The 13,394-nt window shown below is 44.1% G+C and overlaps 1 long non-coding RNA gene across 1 annotated transcript; it reads right to left on the bottom strand.

Annotated features, from left to right (window-relative positions):
• Positions 1 to 6,749: 6,749 nt before the first annotated feature.
• LOC136766388 (uncharacterized) lies at positions 6,750 to 7,246 on the bottom strand. Its single transcript, XR_010821729.1, has 2 exons — positions 6,962 to 7,246; positions 6,750 to 6,803 (listed from the first exon to the last, which is right to left on the bottom strand). It is a non-coding gene; the product is annotated as an uncharacterized LOC136766388 (long non-coding RNA).
• Between the last annotated feature and the right edge of the window lie 6,148 nt (positions 7,247 to 13,394).

The raw sequence follows: 13,394 nt of genomic DNA, 5'->3' as shown, positions 1-13,394 counted from the left end.
TTAGCGTTTCTGCGGTCTTTGGTCCACTTCTGTCTCTGTTGGAGATTGAGGAGGTATTCCTTTTTCCACCGTGTCCAAAAGTTGTTGGCTAAGAGTTGAACTCTGCGCCATCTTTTACGGAGGTACAGATCTTCCCTGACGAACTTTCCAGGAGGTGGAGAGATGATCGTGGATTTCATGGTCAGGATGTGATTTGGTGTCAAGGGCTCTGGACAGGATGGATCGTTCAGATGATCAGTGGTCAGAGGTCTGCTATTTACAACCGCCATAACTTCATATAGGAACGTTCGTAGTGAGGAGCAGTCAAGTTGTCTGGCTGACTGTTCTAGAATGGACGTCAAGACACTTCTGATAGTGCGAATTTGTCTTTCCCAGACGCCACCCATATGACTTGAAGCTGGGGTGTTCATGATGAACTCACATCTCAGTTCTTTGAGTTCCTCTTGATCCATCTCCTTTAATGCTTGAATGAACTCACGCCTGGCACCAACAAAGTTTGTCCCTTGATCACACCTTATTTGCCGTACTGTTCCACGAATAGCGATGCATGAACGCAGAGCGTTAATGAAGGCATCTGTGGTCAAGTCGTCGAGCATTTCAATATGCACTGCTCTGGAACACATGCAGGTAAGTAAGAGTCCATAACGCTTTAACTCTTTTCTTCCTTCCTTGATGTGGAATGGCCCGAAGCAGTCCATCCCGCAGTAAGTAAATGGAGGGGTTGTTTCCATTCGATCTTCCGGGAGATTTGCCATCCTTTGTTGTTCTGTGCATCTTCTGAACTTCCTGCACGTTGTGCATTTGTAAATATGGGATGACACTGCCCTGCTGCATCCCAGGATCCATATACCATTGGATCGGATCTCATTTATGGTCATTCCCCGTCCCTGATGGTGCACTCTCTCGTGATAGTGCTTGACGAGTAATGCCGACACGTGACTGTCTCTAGGGAGAACAGCTGGATGCTTCACATGTGGATGAAGAGCAGCATGAGTTAAGCGGCCTCCGACTCTGAGGATACCTTGGTCATCCAGGAATGGACCCAACTTGTGTAACTTGTTGGCCTTGTCTTTGATTTGTGAGTTCTTATGACACTGGATGCCCTGTATTTCTTGAGAGAGGGTTGCTTGTTGGACCATCTTGATTATGCTGAGCTCTGCATCTCTCCTTTCCTCTAAACTGGTGCTTTCCCAGGACCTTGGCCTGAGGCCTTTCGCTTCCCTTGCACGCCGCTTTAGTCTGGCTATAGCTTTCACCATTCTTGACCAGTCAGAGAACTTTCGTAGACAATCTAACAGTGACCTTATTTCCTTTGCCAGGGTGTCATGAGCCTGGGCCTTCTTGATCTCTGGATCACTACTTGCAATCTCTCCCACCTTGACTACTTCGCTGGTCAGCTCTTTCTGCCAAAGAAAGCTTGGACCCGTGAACCAGTTGGAAGCTACAAGTTGTTTTGCTGCAAGACCTCTTGAGGCATGATCTCCTGGATTCTCTTCGGAAGCCACATACCTCCATTGCGCAGACTCCGTACTTTGCTTGATGCGTTCCACACGGTTTGCCACGAACACATGAAATCTCCTGGCCTCGTTACTGATGTATCCGAGGACAACCTTTGAATCGGTCCAGAAGAATTCTTGTAGGCAATCTATCTCCAGTTCCCTTTTGAGCATGTCACTGGTGCGGACGGCTACGACTGCTGCTGACAGCTCAAGTCTTGGTATGGTGGTAACCTTAGCAGGGGCTACTCTTGACTTCCCCATTACCAAAGAGCAGTGGACTTCACCTGATGCACTGACTGCTCTGAGGTACGAACACTCGCCATAACCTGACACGCTGGCATCAGAGAAATGATGGAGCTCGTAGCTCTGAACCTTAAAGTTTAATGGAATGTAGCATCTCTGAATCTTTACACCAGCCAGGTTTTGCAGGTCTTGGAGCCAAAACTCCCACAGGGGTCGAAGATCATCAGGTAAGATGTCATCCCAACTGAGCTTGTTATGACACATCTGCTGCAGAATCTGTTTTCCCACCAGGATGAACGGTGCCACAAATCCGAGTGGATCGTATACTGAAGCGACAGTGGATAAAACTCCTCTTCGGGTAAGTGGATTTTCTTTCACAATCACTCTGAACTGGAACTCGTCAGAAGCCACGCACCACTGTATGCCAAGTGCTCTTTCCACGTGTAGCTCTCCCAGGGCCATGTCCAGGTCTTGGGCGGCTTTTGCACATTCTTCTTTGGGGATTGAGGCTAGGACTTTCTTGCTGTTGGAAATGAACTTGTGCAGCCTGAGTTTGCCTTTGTTGCAGAGCTCTCTTGCCTCCTTCACTAACTGAATAGCTTGGCTTTCAGACGCTAAGCTTGACAAGCCGTCATCAACGTAAAAGTTCTTCTGAATGAACTTGATGGTGGCTTCACTGAAGTGTCCGTGTCCTTCGGCTGCGAGGTGCTTGAGTCCATAGTTAGCGCAGCCAGGTGATGAAGCAGCGCCAAACAAGTGGACCTTCATCCGGTAGATGGATGGTTTGGCTTCAAGATTTCCATTCTCCCACCACAGGAATCTTAGGTAATCTTGGTCTTCTGCTTTAACGTGGAACTGGTGGAACATGCGTTCAATGTCACACATGATTGCCACTGGACCTTTCCGGAAACGACACAGAACTCCCACCAAGGTGTTTGTCAGCTCTGGACCGGTCAGGAGATGGTCGTTTAAGGATGTCTCTTGAAATCTCGCCGAACAATCGAAGACAACACGTATCTTCCCAGGCTTTTGGGGATGATACACCCCATGGTGTGGGATGTACCATGCTGGAGCTTTATTGAGGTCTTCTTCTGGGACCCTTTCTGCATCTCCACGTGTTATGATCTCATCCATGAAGGTCTTGTAGTCTTTGTAGTACTGTTTGTTTCTTTTCAGCTTCCGTTCTAGGCATCTGAGACGGTGGATGGCGCACACCATGTTATCTGGTAAGTTGGGTCTTTCATTCTTGAATGGCAGTGGCATCTCATAATGACCATTGTCCTTGAGCCTGATGCCTCTTTCCATCTTTGACAGGAATCGGAGATCCTCTTGAGAGATGTGACTGTCCTCCAAAGACCTTTCGACAAAGTCCGATTCCAGCACCTTGATGACATCTGCAGGTGAGACTACCTCTTTGACTTGAGTTCTACAGACATAGTGAACTTCGCTTGTGAGGTTTGAAGAGGACTGAAGACCAGGCATCACTTGCCTCACGATGACCTGGTGACTTATTCCAATTTCATCTCCATAGTCAAGACATGGGTTGCCATAGCCAACTACGCTCCAGCCCAGGTCTGTTCTCTGAGCAAAGGGCTGATTTTCTTTACCAGGCACCACTTGCCTTGGGACAAGAGCTTGAGGACAGTTGTAGCCGATTAGCAGGCCCACGTCGCAGCTTTGTTGAGGAGCAATCTCGTCTGCGATGTGTTCCAGATGAGGCCATGCCTTTGCAGTCTCTGGTGTGGGAATATGATCTCTGTTTGCAGGGATGAATTCTCTTGAGTAGGTCACTGGCAGAGGAATTATCTTGTCTGAGTAGAATCCTCTCACTTGTAGTCCAGTCAGTTTCCGACAGGACACAACTGTGTTTCTTGAAGCCATTGTGGAGAGCTTTAGCTGAACTGGTTCCTTCTTTGTGTGAAGAGTCTTTGCCGTTTCTTCCAGGATGAATGTCGTGTCGCTCTGTGTATCGAGGAGTGCATACACAAGAACTTCACGATCTGGCTCACTTGTGACTGACAACCACACTGGAATGACTGTGGATGTATGAGTGTCTTTAACATTCTGTAAAACTCTGTTGGATGTTGACTCACGTGATGATCTTGCTGCCCTATCTTGTGGCCGCTCTATTTTCCTTTCCCTTGACTTGCCACTGTTCCCTGCTCCACTAAGCCGTGTTGACATCCTTTCTTCTTTGGTGCGATTATCATGGAGGCAAGCTGGATGTCTTTTTTCACACATATCGCAGATCTCTCTGTTTTCACAGTCCTTCGAGCGATGGCCAAACTTCAGACAGCCGAAACACAATTTCTTCTCTTGAACAAACTTGACTCGCTCTGAAATAGTCTCATCCATAAATTTGCGACACTTGTGTAGACTGTGACCTGCCTTCTCACAGAAGACACAGCTTGTGGTAACAGCTTTCTCGTCTGAGTTGGTTGCCAATACCTTTGCTCCATGACCTCTTGTCTTTGAAACCTTGATCTTCTCATTTTCACTTGGTTTTAGAGCGTGGAGGGACGTTATTGGGTTACAGGCGATTTTGGCTTCACGTGTGAGAAACTTGACGAACTGGCTAAAGCTTGGGAACGTGTGACTTTGTTCTTCCACTTCTATCACCTTCCTATTCCATCTTGAGGTCAGCCAGTCTGGAAGTTTAGAGAGTATTTTCTGATTTTCGTTGCAGTCGTTGAGTACTTCAAGACCTCTGATCTGAGACATGGCCGCCTCACAGCTGCGAAGGAAGTCAGCGAGTTCTTGAAGTTCCACACTCCCCTTAGAGTTTATTTTGGGCCACGTATCAAGTTTATCTCTGAAGGCCTTGGCGATAAGGAATGGATTGCCGTATCTCTCTTCTAGGATGGTCCACGCTGCACAATAAGCTGACTCTGTGCCTAGCAAGAAGTAGCTTTCAATGGCCTTTTTGGCTGGTCCACCCACATACTTTCGCAGATAGTATATTTTCTCTTCAGCTGGTATGTTTTTCCTGTCAATAAGTGTCTGAAAGGAGACTTTCCAGTCATTAAATCTGAGTGGGTCGCCGTTGAACGTTGTTGGTTCAGGTACGGGAAGACGACTCGCACTGATGGACTCTGCGAATGCTCTAACAAGAGCTGCAGTATTGTCTTCTTGTTTTGGTTGTGTCAGAGAGTGAGGTGGGGAGCGATGCTGCAATAGGCTACTTTCATGCTTGACTTCCTCATTCTCCTTCGGAGGGACACATTGATGGAGCAGCCCAAATATTTCTTCATCTGAGCATTCACTTTGTTCATATACTTGCTGTCTCGCCTTAGCAGCCTCTAGCTTCTTGATTGTCTCCAATCTTTCTAGTTCTCTGCGCTTGGCTTCCAGCACCCTTTGTCTTTCTGCATTTTCAGCCTCTTGATTAGCTCGTAAATTGGCTGCTTCAGTTTCGAGTCTTTCAAGTTCTTTGATATGACGTTCTTGCTCTAGCAGTACTTTTAAAGTGGCTTCATTGGCAGCAACTTCAGCAGCAGCATCTCGTCTTGCAGAAGACTGGCTTGAACGGGATGTTATTCTTGAGTTAGTTTGAGAATGAGCAGACGACTTGGTGCGGTGAGAGTTGACGCTTACTTTGTCTGAGGCTGCAGCTTCAATTACAGACTCTATTGATTTCACTCTTTGTTCTTCACCCCCTCTTGTGTCTAGAAGAGCCTTTGCAGTCTGGATGATTGTTCTTGTTACTGCTTCGCAGGTGTCTGCTCTGCGACGTGTGTCTTGGTCGGGAATGTCAATGTGCCTTAAATCTTCATAAACAACGTTCAGATTATCTGAGGCATTGCTTATCTTAGTGATGTGGTCACGCAGCAGGTTGTTTGAGCATTGTCCACTCAGCGCTTGTTTGGCATCCTTAGCGATAGCTTTCCACTTCTCGTAGCTCACACTGAAACGGTGTGCAAATCTTCTTACTTGCTGATCGTGCAGTTCTTGGCCCTTTTCCGTAAACCTGCGGACCCTTTGGCTTCTATGTGGCTCTTGTGAGGAAGTGTGGTTATCTCCTGTGCCTTCAGCAGCTTGTGGTTGCATGTCTGCGCAGTGCTGCTGCGCGTCTTCACCTGCACCCTCTTTGTCACTCTCAAAGAAAAGCTCAAACTCTGACATTTTGCTTTAGTTTGGTTTAAATCTAAACTTGTTTTTTAGTTGAGTAAATTACCTTGTTCACAATAATCTAAGTTATGTTTAACTTAGCTTAAGCTCAATTGAGTAGTTGTTTTTAATCTCTGATATGTGAATAGTCAGCCTTTAATTACTTGCAGCTACTGACACTACTTTGGAGAAAAATTACTCTCTGCAGCTAAATTAACTTGCTTTTTCCAAAATAAAAAACTGTACTAACTGTACTCAAAGACTAGTAACACTCACTTTGTGATCTATGGAGCTATGGTCTTCTTGCCTGATAACTTGTTATAGTTATATATGGCCTTATTTAAATCTTAAATTACCACAAATGAAATTAAACAAACCAAAAATATTAACTCTTAGTTAAACTTGTACATATACCACATTAAGTAATAACCATTCACTTTTAAGTCTAAATATGACCAATTCTGCCTTACTCTCGGTACTAATAGTTCTTAATATTCACATCCTACTCATCAGTAGACACAATATCAACACAGTAGCAATATCAATCCACTTCAATTTGAGAAAAGGTAAGTAAACAAAACATTAACTAATGGGAAATGCAAAGAAATGTCTCATTCTCTTGCCCAGAACGCTTAATGTCTCTGAATTACAGCTTAATTTGCGTTATGAAACCTGATTCTTCCGTGGGCGCTGCCTCTTCTCGCGCTGTCATGTGCGGATGTCTCGGCCCGACCACGACTCGCGCTCTCCGATGCCGTCTGTGAAGGCGCGCGCTGCGATGGAGATGTCTCAGCCCAGCCACGACTCGCGCTCTCCGATGCCGTCTTCCTCGCCTCCTCATGCGGAGCAGACGAGCTCTCACTGTAGCTCCCTCCAGTAGTCAACACGAAGCACGAGGTCTTGGTTAAAAAACGGGGTTTTATTTCAACAACATATCATGTCAACCCGTGAGAACTGGGTTGAAAGAGAGAAAAAAAAATAAAAGGAAATTATAAATACAATGCATGTATGTATGTCTTGAATACAGTTTGTGCCGTTATAGTTACACACTAGTTAACACAAGCTATGCACATGAAATATATCACAGACAACTGGATACAAAAGAAACATACCTCGTAGGCTGCTTCCTACTTAGGAGGGGCTAAATCTCAAAAGCCTTCTTCCTTGTCTTCTTTACTCGGATAATATACATTTAGATATCTTTATATTCTTAATATTTACTTAGCTCGGAGAGCTCTTGCGATGCTATGTTTTAGCTCTACACTTCAGATGTTGTGCCCCCTTTAATTACGTGCGGAACACAAGGATGGCGCTAATTAGTTCCGCCTCTACGATATCCTATTAATTTTAGGTAGGAACCAAAAAAATAGTCACAAACTTAACTAAAGCTGAGAGGCAGTTACATTCATATTCCAGGTTCAGTGACTGGATACTTGCCACCATGTTATCAAACATTTAACAACAGTTTAACACAGGCATTATTTAAAAGGCATGACACTAGGACTTGCTGTCCAACTTATAAATGAAGGAGACTGAGGCTCAAATATGTCAGCTATGAAGCAATTGCGCCTGAAAACTGACATTTTGAAATACATATGAATACCAAAAAAAAACCAATGACTTCAAAACCTTTTATCGCTTCTTTGAGTTTTATATATTTCTATTATGTCCCCAAGCCTTCCTCAGTGTTACAAAGTATGAACAAAGTTACCAACTACATGAGGAAAACAGATCATCCCTCTTTGCCCCTGCTGTCCCAGTCTCTCTCCTGCAGGCCCTGCCCGGCGCAATAGGAGCAGCCTGTGTGTCCCTGCTGTCTGGCTACTCTTTAGTAAGACAGGGAAAAGATCATGGACTCCAGAAACAGTTTCCCCTACTGATCCAGAAGACTAGCAGATGAAGTAGAAAACATTTTTGAGACTCTGGAGAAGCCAGAGGATTGACTTTCACAGTTCCATTAAAACAATTATCCATGGTGAATACACAAACAATAATATCAAGTACTGCATACAACTCACATTATTAAAACACAGAGCTGTTCTTTGTCTAGGCATACAGTGCTAGGAGAGTTCATGCTAAACTGTTTACAGCACCGCACATTGGTATCACATGCCAATGGGGACAAAATTGCAGTCAAAGAAAAAATAAATATAATACAAAATGTGCAAAAAGACAGTGAATAATAACATAATTAAAAATGATCTGCCCTAGTCTCTTCCTGTGACAGGTTACAAATACAATAAGGCAGTGATAGATGCCCTGTCAATTGCCATGTGTCTCCATGGCTCAGTTCTCATCTAACTGTCTGAGACAGGATTTGTATACAGGAAGCTGCTTTGCATGCCTGTCCTGCCTCACTGCTACAAACCCTTTAAGACTCACAGTATTGATCAGACACTGTTCAGTTCTTTCAGAGTCAGTGAGACACAAAACAATGATGCCATTGGTTCTACTGCTGGGGACACTGGGGCTCTTTACTAGAGGTGAGAATTCAAAAGAATTACTATATTATATTTCAAAAACCACTTACATTCATAACAATATAACTTAATGGCTGGTATGTCATGATTTTAAATCTATGTATTCATTAGAAATATTTGTTTATTTCTATCAGTACTTATTTTCCAGAGTCCAGTGGGCAGATTGTTCTGACTCCCAGTCTCCCAAGCTCCTGGTTTATTATGCATCAAACCGTCAGTCTGGGATTCCTGATCATTTCACCGGCAGTGGATCTGGGACCGTCTTTAACCTGAACATCAGTCCAGTCCAAGCAGAAGATGCAGGAGATTACTACTGTGGACAGAGTGGTTATAGCGGAAGCACACCAATTCATCCCCAACAATTCATCCCCATGTCAATTTGCCCCCATCATTATACGTTCTCCACTTAAGCATTTGTAACCATGAGTGAATTCACTTATTACAGAGCTATAGAACACACATATGAGTGAGGACAAGGGAAAGACCAATCTGGACTCCAGACACAGTTTTCTGGAGACTAACTGATGGAGTAAATGACATTTGTTAGACTCCACACTAATAGGATCATTACAGCAATCATCCCTGTTATATAAACAGGGATTCATTATTGTTTCCCAGGTAGCATATACAGTTGAGGACTTGAAAAGCTGCTTGTCTAGCCCTGCTGTCCTATGAGGGTTCAAGCTAAACTGCTCAACTAGCTCTGTCAGAACACACAGCACAGAGCCTGTATTTATAACACTGTTTTAAATGCTGCTGTACCCAGGAAGACAATTTGCATTGAAGTGCCACTTTGCATGGGCAGCACATGCTTCAGTGCTCTGGGAGTGTTTATAGCCCTGTGAGTTTAACACTTCATGACTGAGAGCTGCCCTTCATGGCAACACAATCCACAACAACAATGACTTTCATCACCATCTTCATCTAGGCTCTCGCCATCTGCACTCAGGGTGAGGACTGGTAAAGTAAACAAAATATCTATATAAATATAGATATGATAATAGCAGGATTATAATAATGAGGCATAGGTAGACATCAAATTATTTAATATATATATATATATATATATATATATATATATATATATACACTCACCTAAAGGATTATTAGGAACACCTGTTCAATTTCTCATTAATGCAATTATCTAATCAACCAATCACATGGCAGTTGCTTCAATGCATTTAGGGGTGTGGTCCTGGTCAAGACAATCTCCTGAACTCCAAACTGAATGTCTGAATGGGATAGAAAGGTGATTTAAGCAATTTTGAGCGTGGCATGGTTGTTGGTGCCAGACGGGCCGGTCTGAGTATTTCACAATCTGCTCAGTTACTGGGATTTTCACGCACAACCATTTCTAGGGTTTACAAAGAATGGTGTGAAAAGGGAAAAACATCCAGTATGCGGCAGTCCTGTGGGCGAAAATGCCTTGTTGATGCTAGAGGTCAGAGGAGAATGGGCCGACAGATTCAAGCTGATAGAAGAGCAACTTTGACTGAAATAACCACTCGTTACAACTGAGGTATGCAGCAAAGCATTTGTGAAGCCACAACACGTACAACCTTGAGGCGGATGGGCTACAACAGCAGAAGACCCCACCGGGTACCACTCATCTCCACTACAAATAGGAAAAAGAGGCTACAATTTGCACAAGCTCGCCAAAATTGGACAGTTGAATACTGGAAAAATGTTGCCTGGTCTGATGAGTCTCGATTTCTGTTGAGACATTCAGATGGTAGAGTCAGAATTTGGCGTAAACAGAATGAGAACATGGATCTATCATGCCTTGTTACCACTGTGCAGGCTGGTGGTGGTGGTGTAATGGTGTGGGGGATGTTTTCTTGGCACACTTTAGGCCCCTTAGTGCCAATCGGGCATCGTTTAAATGCCATGGCCTACCTGAGCATTGTTTCTGACCATGTCCATCCCTTTATGACCACCATGTACCCATCCATTTCTAAAGAATGCTTTCAGCACCTTGTTGAATCAATGCCACGTAGAATTAAGGCAGTTCTGAAGGCGAAAGGGGGTCAAACACAGTATTAGTATGGTGTTCCTAATAATCCTTTAGGTGAGTGTATATGTTCTTCAGAAAACTGACACAAATTATGCAATATTTATTAATGCATTTACTTCTTTCAGAATCCAGTAGACAGGTTACTGTGACTCAGACTCCATCAGTGAAATCTGTTCACTGATGAGAGACAGTCATTGTGAACTGTAAAGTCAGCAGTGCAGTGTACTTTTATATTGGCAAACATTACCTACACTGGTACCAACAGAAGCCTGGAGGAGCTCCTAAACTCCTGATCTATGCTCCCTCCACAAGATTTTCTATGGGATTAAGGTCTGGAGACTGGCTAGGCCACTCCAGGACCTTAATGTGCTTCTTCTTGAGCCACTTCTTTGTTGCCTTGGCTGTGTGTTTTGGGTCACTGTCATGCTGGAATACCCATCCACGACCCATTTTCAATGCCCTGGCTGAGGGAAGGAGGTTTTCACCCAAGATTTGACGGTACATGGCCCCGTCCATCGTCCCTTTGATGCGGTGCAGTTGCCCTGTCCGCTTAGCAGAAAAACACCCCCAAAGCATAATGTTTCCACCTCCATGTTTGACGGTGGAGATGGTGTTCTTGTGGTCATTCCTCCTCCTCCAAACACGGCGAGTTGAGTTGATGCCAAAGTGCTCGATTTTGGTCTCATCTGACCACAACACTTTCACCCAGTTCTCCTCTGAATCATTCAGATGTTCATTGGCAAACTTCAGACGGGCCTGTACATGTGCTTTCTTGAGCAGGGGGACCTTGCAGGTGCTGCAGGATTTCAGTCCTTCATGGCGTAGTGTGTTACCAATTGTTTTCTTGGTGACTATGGTCCCAGCTGCCTTGAGATCATTAACAAGATCCTCCCGTGTAGTTCTGGGCTGATTCCTCACCGTTCTCATGATCATTGAAACTCCACGAGGTGAGATCTTGCATGGAGCCCCAGACCGAGGGAGACTGACAGTTATTTTGTGTTTCTTCCATTTGCGAATAATCGCACCAACCGTTGTCACCTTCTCACCAAGCTGCTTGGTGATGGTCTTTCCATTCCAGCCTTGTGTAGGTCTACAGTCTTGTCCCTGACATCCTTGGACAGCTCTTTGGTCTTGGCCATGGTGGAGAGTTTGGAATCTGATTCATTGATTGCTTCTGTGGACTCCCTTTAAGAGAGTGCTCCTAATCTCAGCTCATTAACTGTATAAAAGACACCTGGGAGCCAGAAATCTTGCTGATTGATAGGGGATCAAATACTTATTTCACTCATTAACATGAAAATCAATTTATAACTTTTTTGAAATGCATTTTTTTGGATTTTGTTGTTGTTATTCTGTCTCTCACTGTTAAAATACACCTACCATTAAAATTATAGACTGATAATTTCTTTGTCAGAGGGCAAACGTACAAAATCAGCAGGGGATCAAATACTTTTTTCCCTCACTGTATTTAACAAACTCCAGACAAGGCATGAAGACTGTCCTGGATAAATGTACAGGATTAAATAAAAAGTAACTATGCAAAACCTAGCTAAAACTGCCTTTAATAAATAGGGGCAATAAAACGCTAAAAACCCTATCCAAACAAATAACCAAAAATTAGAAAGAAAAAAAGGAAACTAATAAAATCCTATAAAACTACTATTTGCTATACAATTGTATCTCCTGTACAAAGACACTAATAACTCTTCTTCATCCTCTCGTAGATATGATCAACACTCCAATCACACAGGTAAGTGGGTTCTAATTCCTCATCCTCTTTCTCACAGCCCGACAGCACCCTGCTGGCCAGACGGACAGCCGCAGCCTGGAAATGGAAGACCTCAGGCAAGGAGAAAAACGATTAATGTTCACAGTCCATTCCTTGCCACGACTCTGCAATATGATCCACAATAATATTCTCTTTTCTCTAGGTATTACTGAAGCAGAGGAGTGCAAAAGCTACAGTGGCCCTGAAGTGCAACTGCTGAAAAAATAAAACAGCTGCTGAAAAAATAAAGTAGGGGCTGCGAGATTTGCAGTGGCTGTGAGATTTAGAAGTGCTGAAAAAATAAAGAAGCTGCTGCAGCATTTTCAGAAGCAATTACGGAAAGGGAGGTACATTGTGAAATATATTTGACTGAAGCCATTGGACAGCAAGCAAGTCATGTGGGCCGAGCAGCTTCTCAGAAGAGACAACAGAATCTGAGAAACGGGCGCCAACTGCGCAGAGCGCGAAGTATCATATTAATATTGCTGTGATCTTCTGCTCTCTATCCACATTGTGCTGAGATATTAAGAGTTATAGGGCTGTCCTAACATGTATTAGAAATGAATGAAAGCTTATGGTATCACTAATTTAACTAAACATGTATATTTCCATATACAATTACAGTACTCAGCCTATATGTAAACTCTAAGAAGTGAAGGTTGTAATAAGAACCTTTATGGATCCCAGGGTTGATACTGTGGAGGAACCTGGTTCTTATTAGAACCCTTTACCAAGGTTCCTAGCAAACAAAGATCCTTAAATCACTTTGAATGAGTGTTAAATCAATCGCGATGTTACCGTTAACAATAAGTACATGCATCAATGCATAAATGCGCGTGTTATCTTAACGGGTACAGTCAAAACTCCACGTTCCTCTTCTTTCTGAATAAGAACCGAGAGCTCCCAGTGTCACATTCAAGTTTTTCCACCAGCATTGAAGTGAGTGTAGCCTAAATAATGAAATCGGCACAGCACAAAACCACGCTCACACAGCCGCAAAATCGGTTCCGTGGTCCCTGCTGGCTGCAGCTGTGCAGGACCCAACACACTGGACACGCTGGATCCGCGCCGCTGCTGGCGCTGCGCCACTTGTCGCCTCCTTTGATCAAGCCGCTCTCTCAGCCGGAACTCGGGCGCTCAGCGTGAAGCGAATTCCACGTGAAAATGTCGCGCTGTCTCCTCAGAGAGACGCGCTGAGCGGGATCATGTCAGTGTATAAAAGGAGGCTGTGTGGGCTGGGTAAGCATCGCGGATCTGTGAGCTAGCCTTGTATTGTGGCCGCA

Source organism: Amia ocellicauda, chromosome 13, assembly GCF_036373705.1.
Source record: "Amia ocellicauda isolate fAmiCal2 chromosome 13, fAmiCal2.hap1, whole genome shotgun sequence".
Taxonomy (NCBI): domain Eukaryota; kingdom Metazoa; phylum Chordata; class Actinopteri; order Amiiformes; family Amiidae; genus Amia; species Amia ocellicauda.
This window is presented reverse-complemented; position numbering and strand designations above follow the sequence as displayed.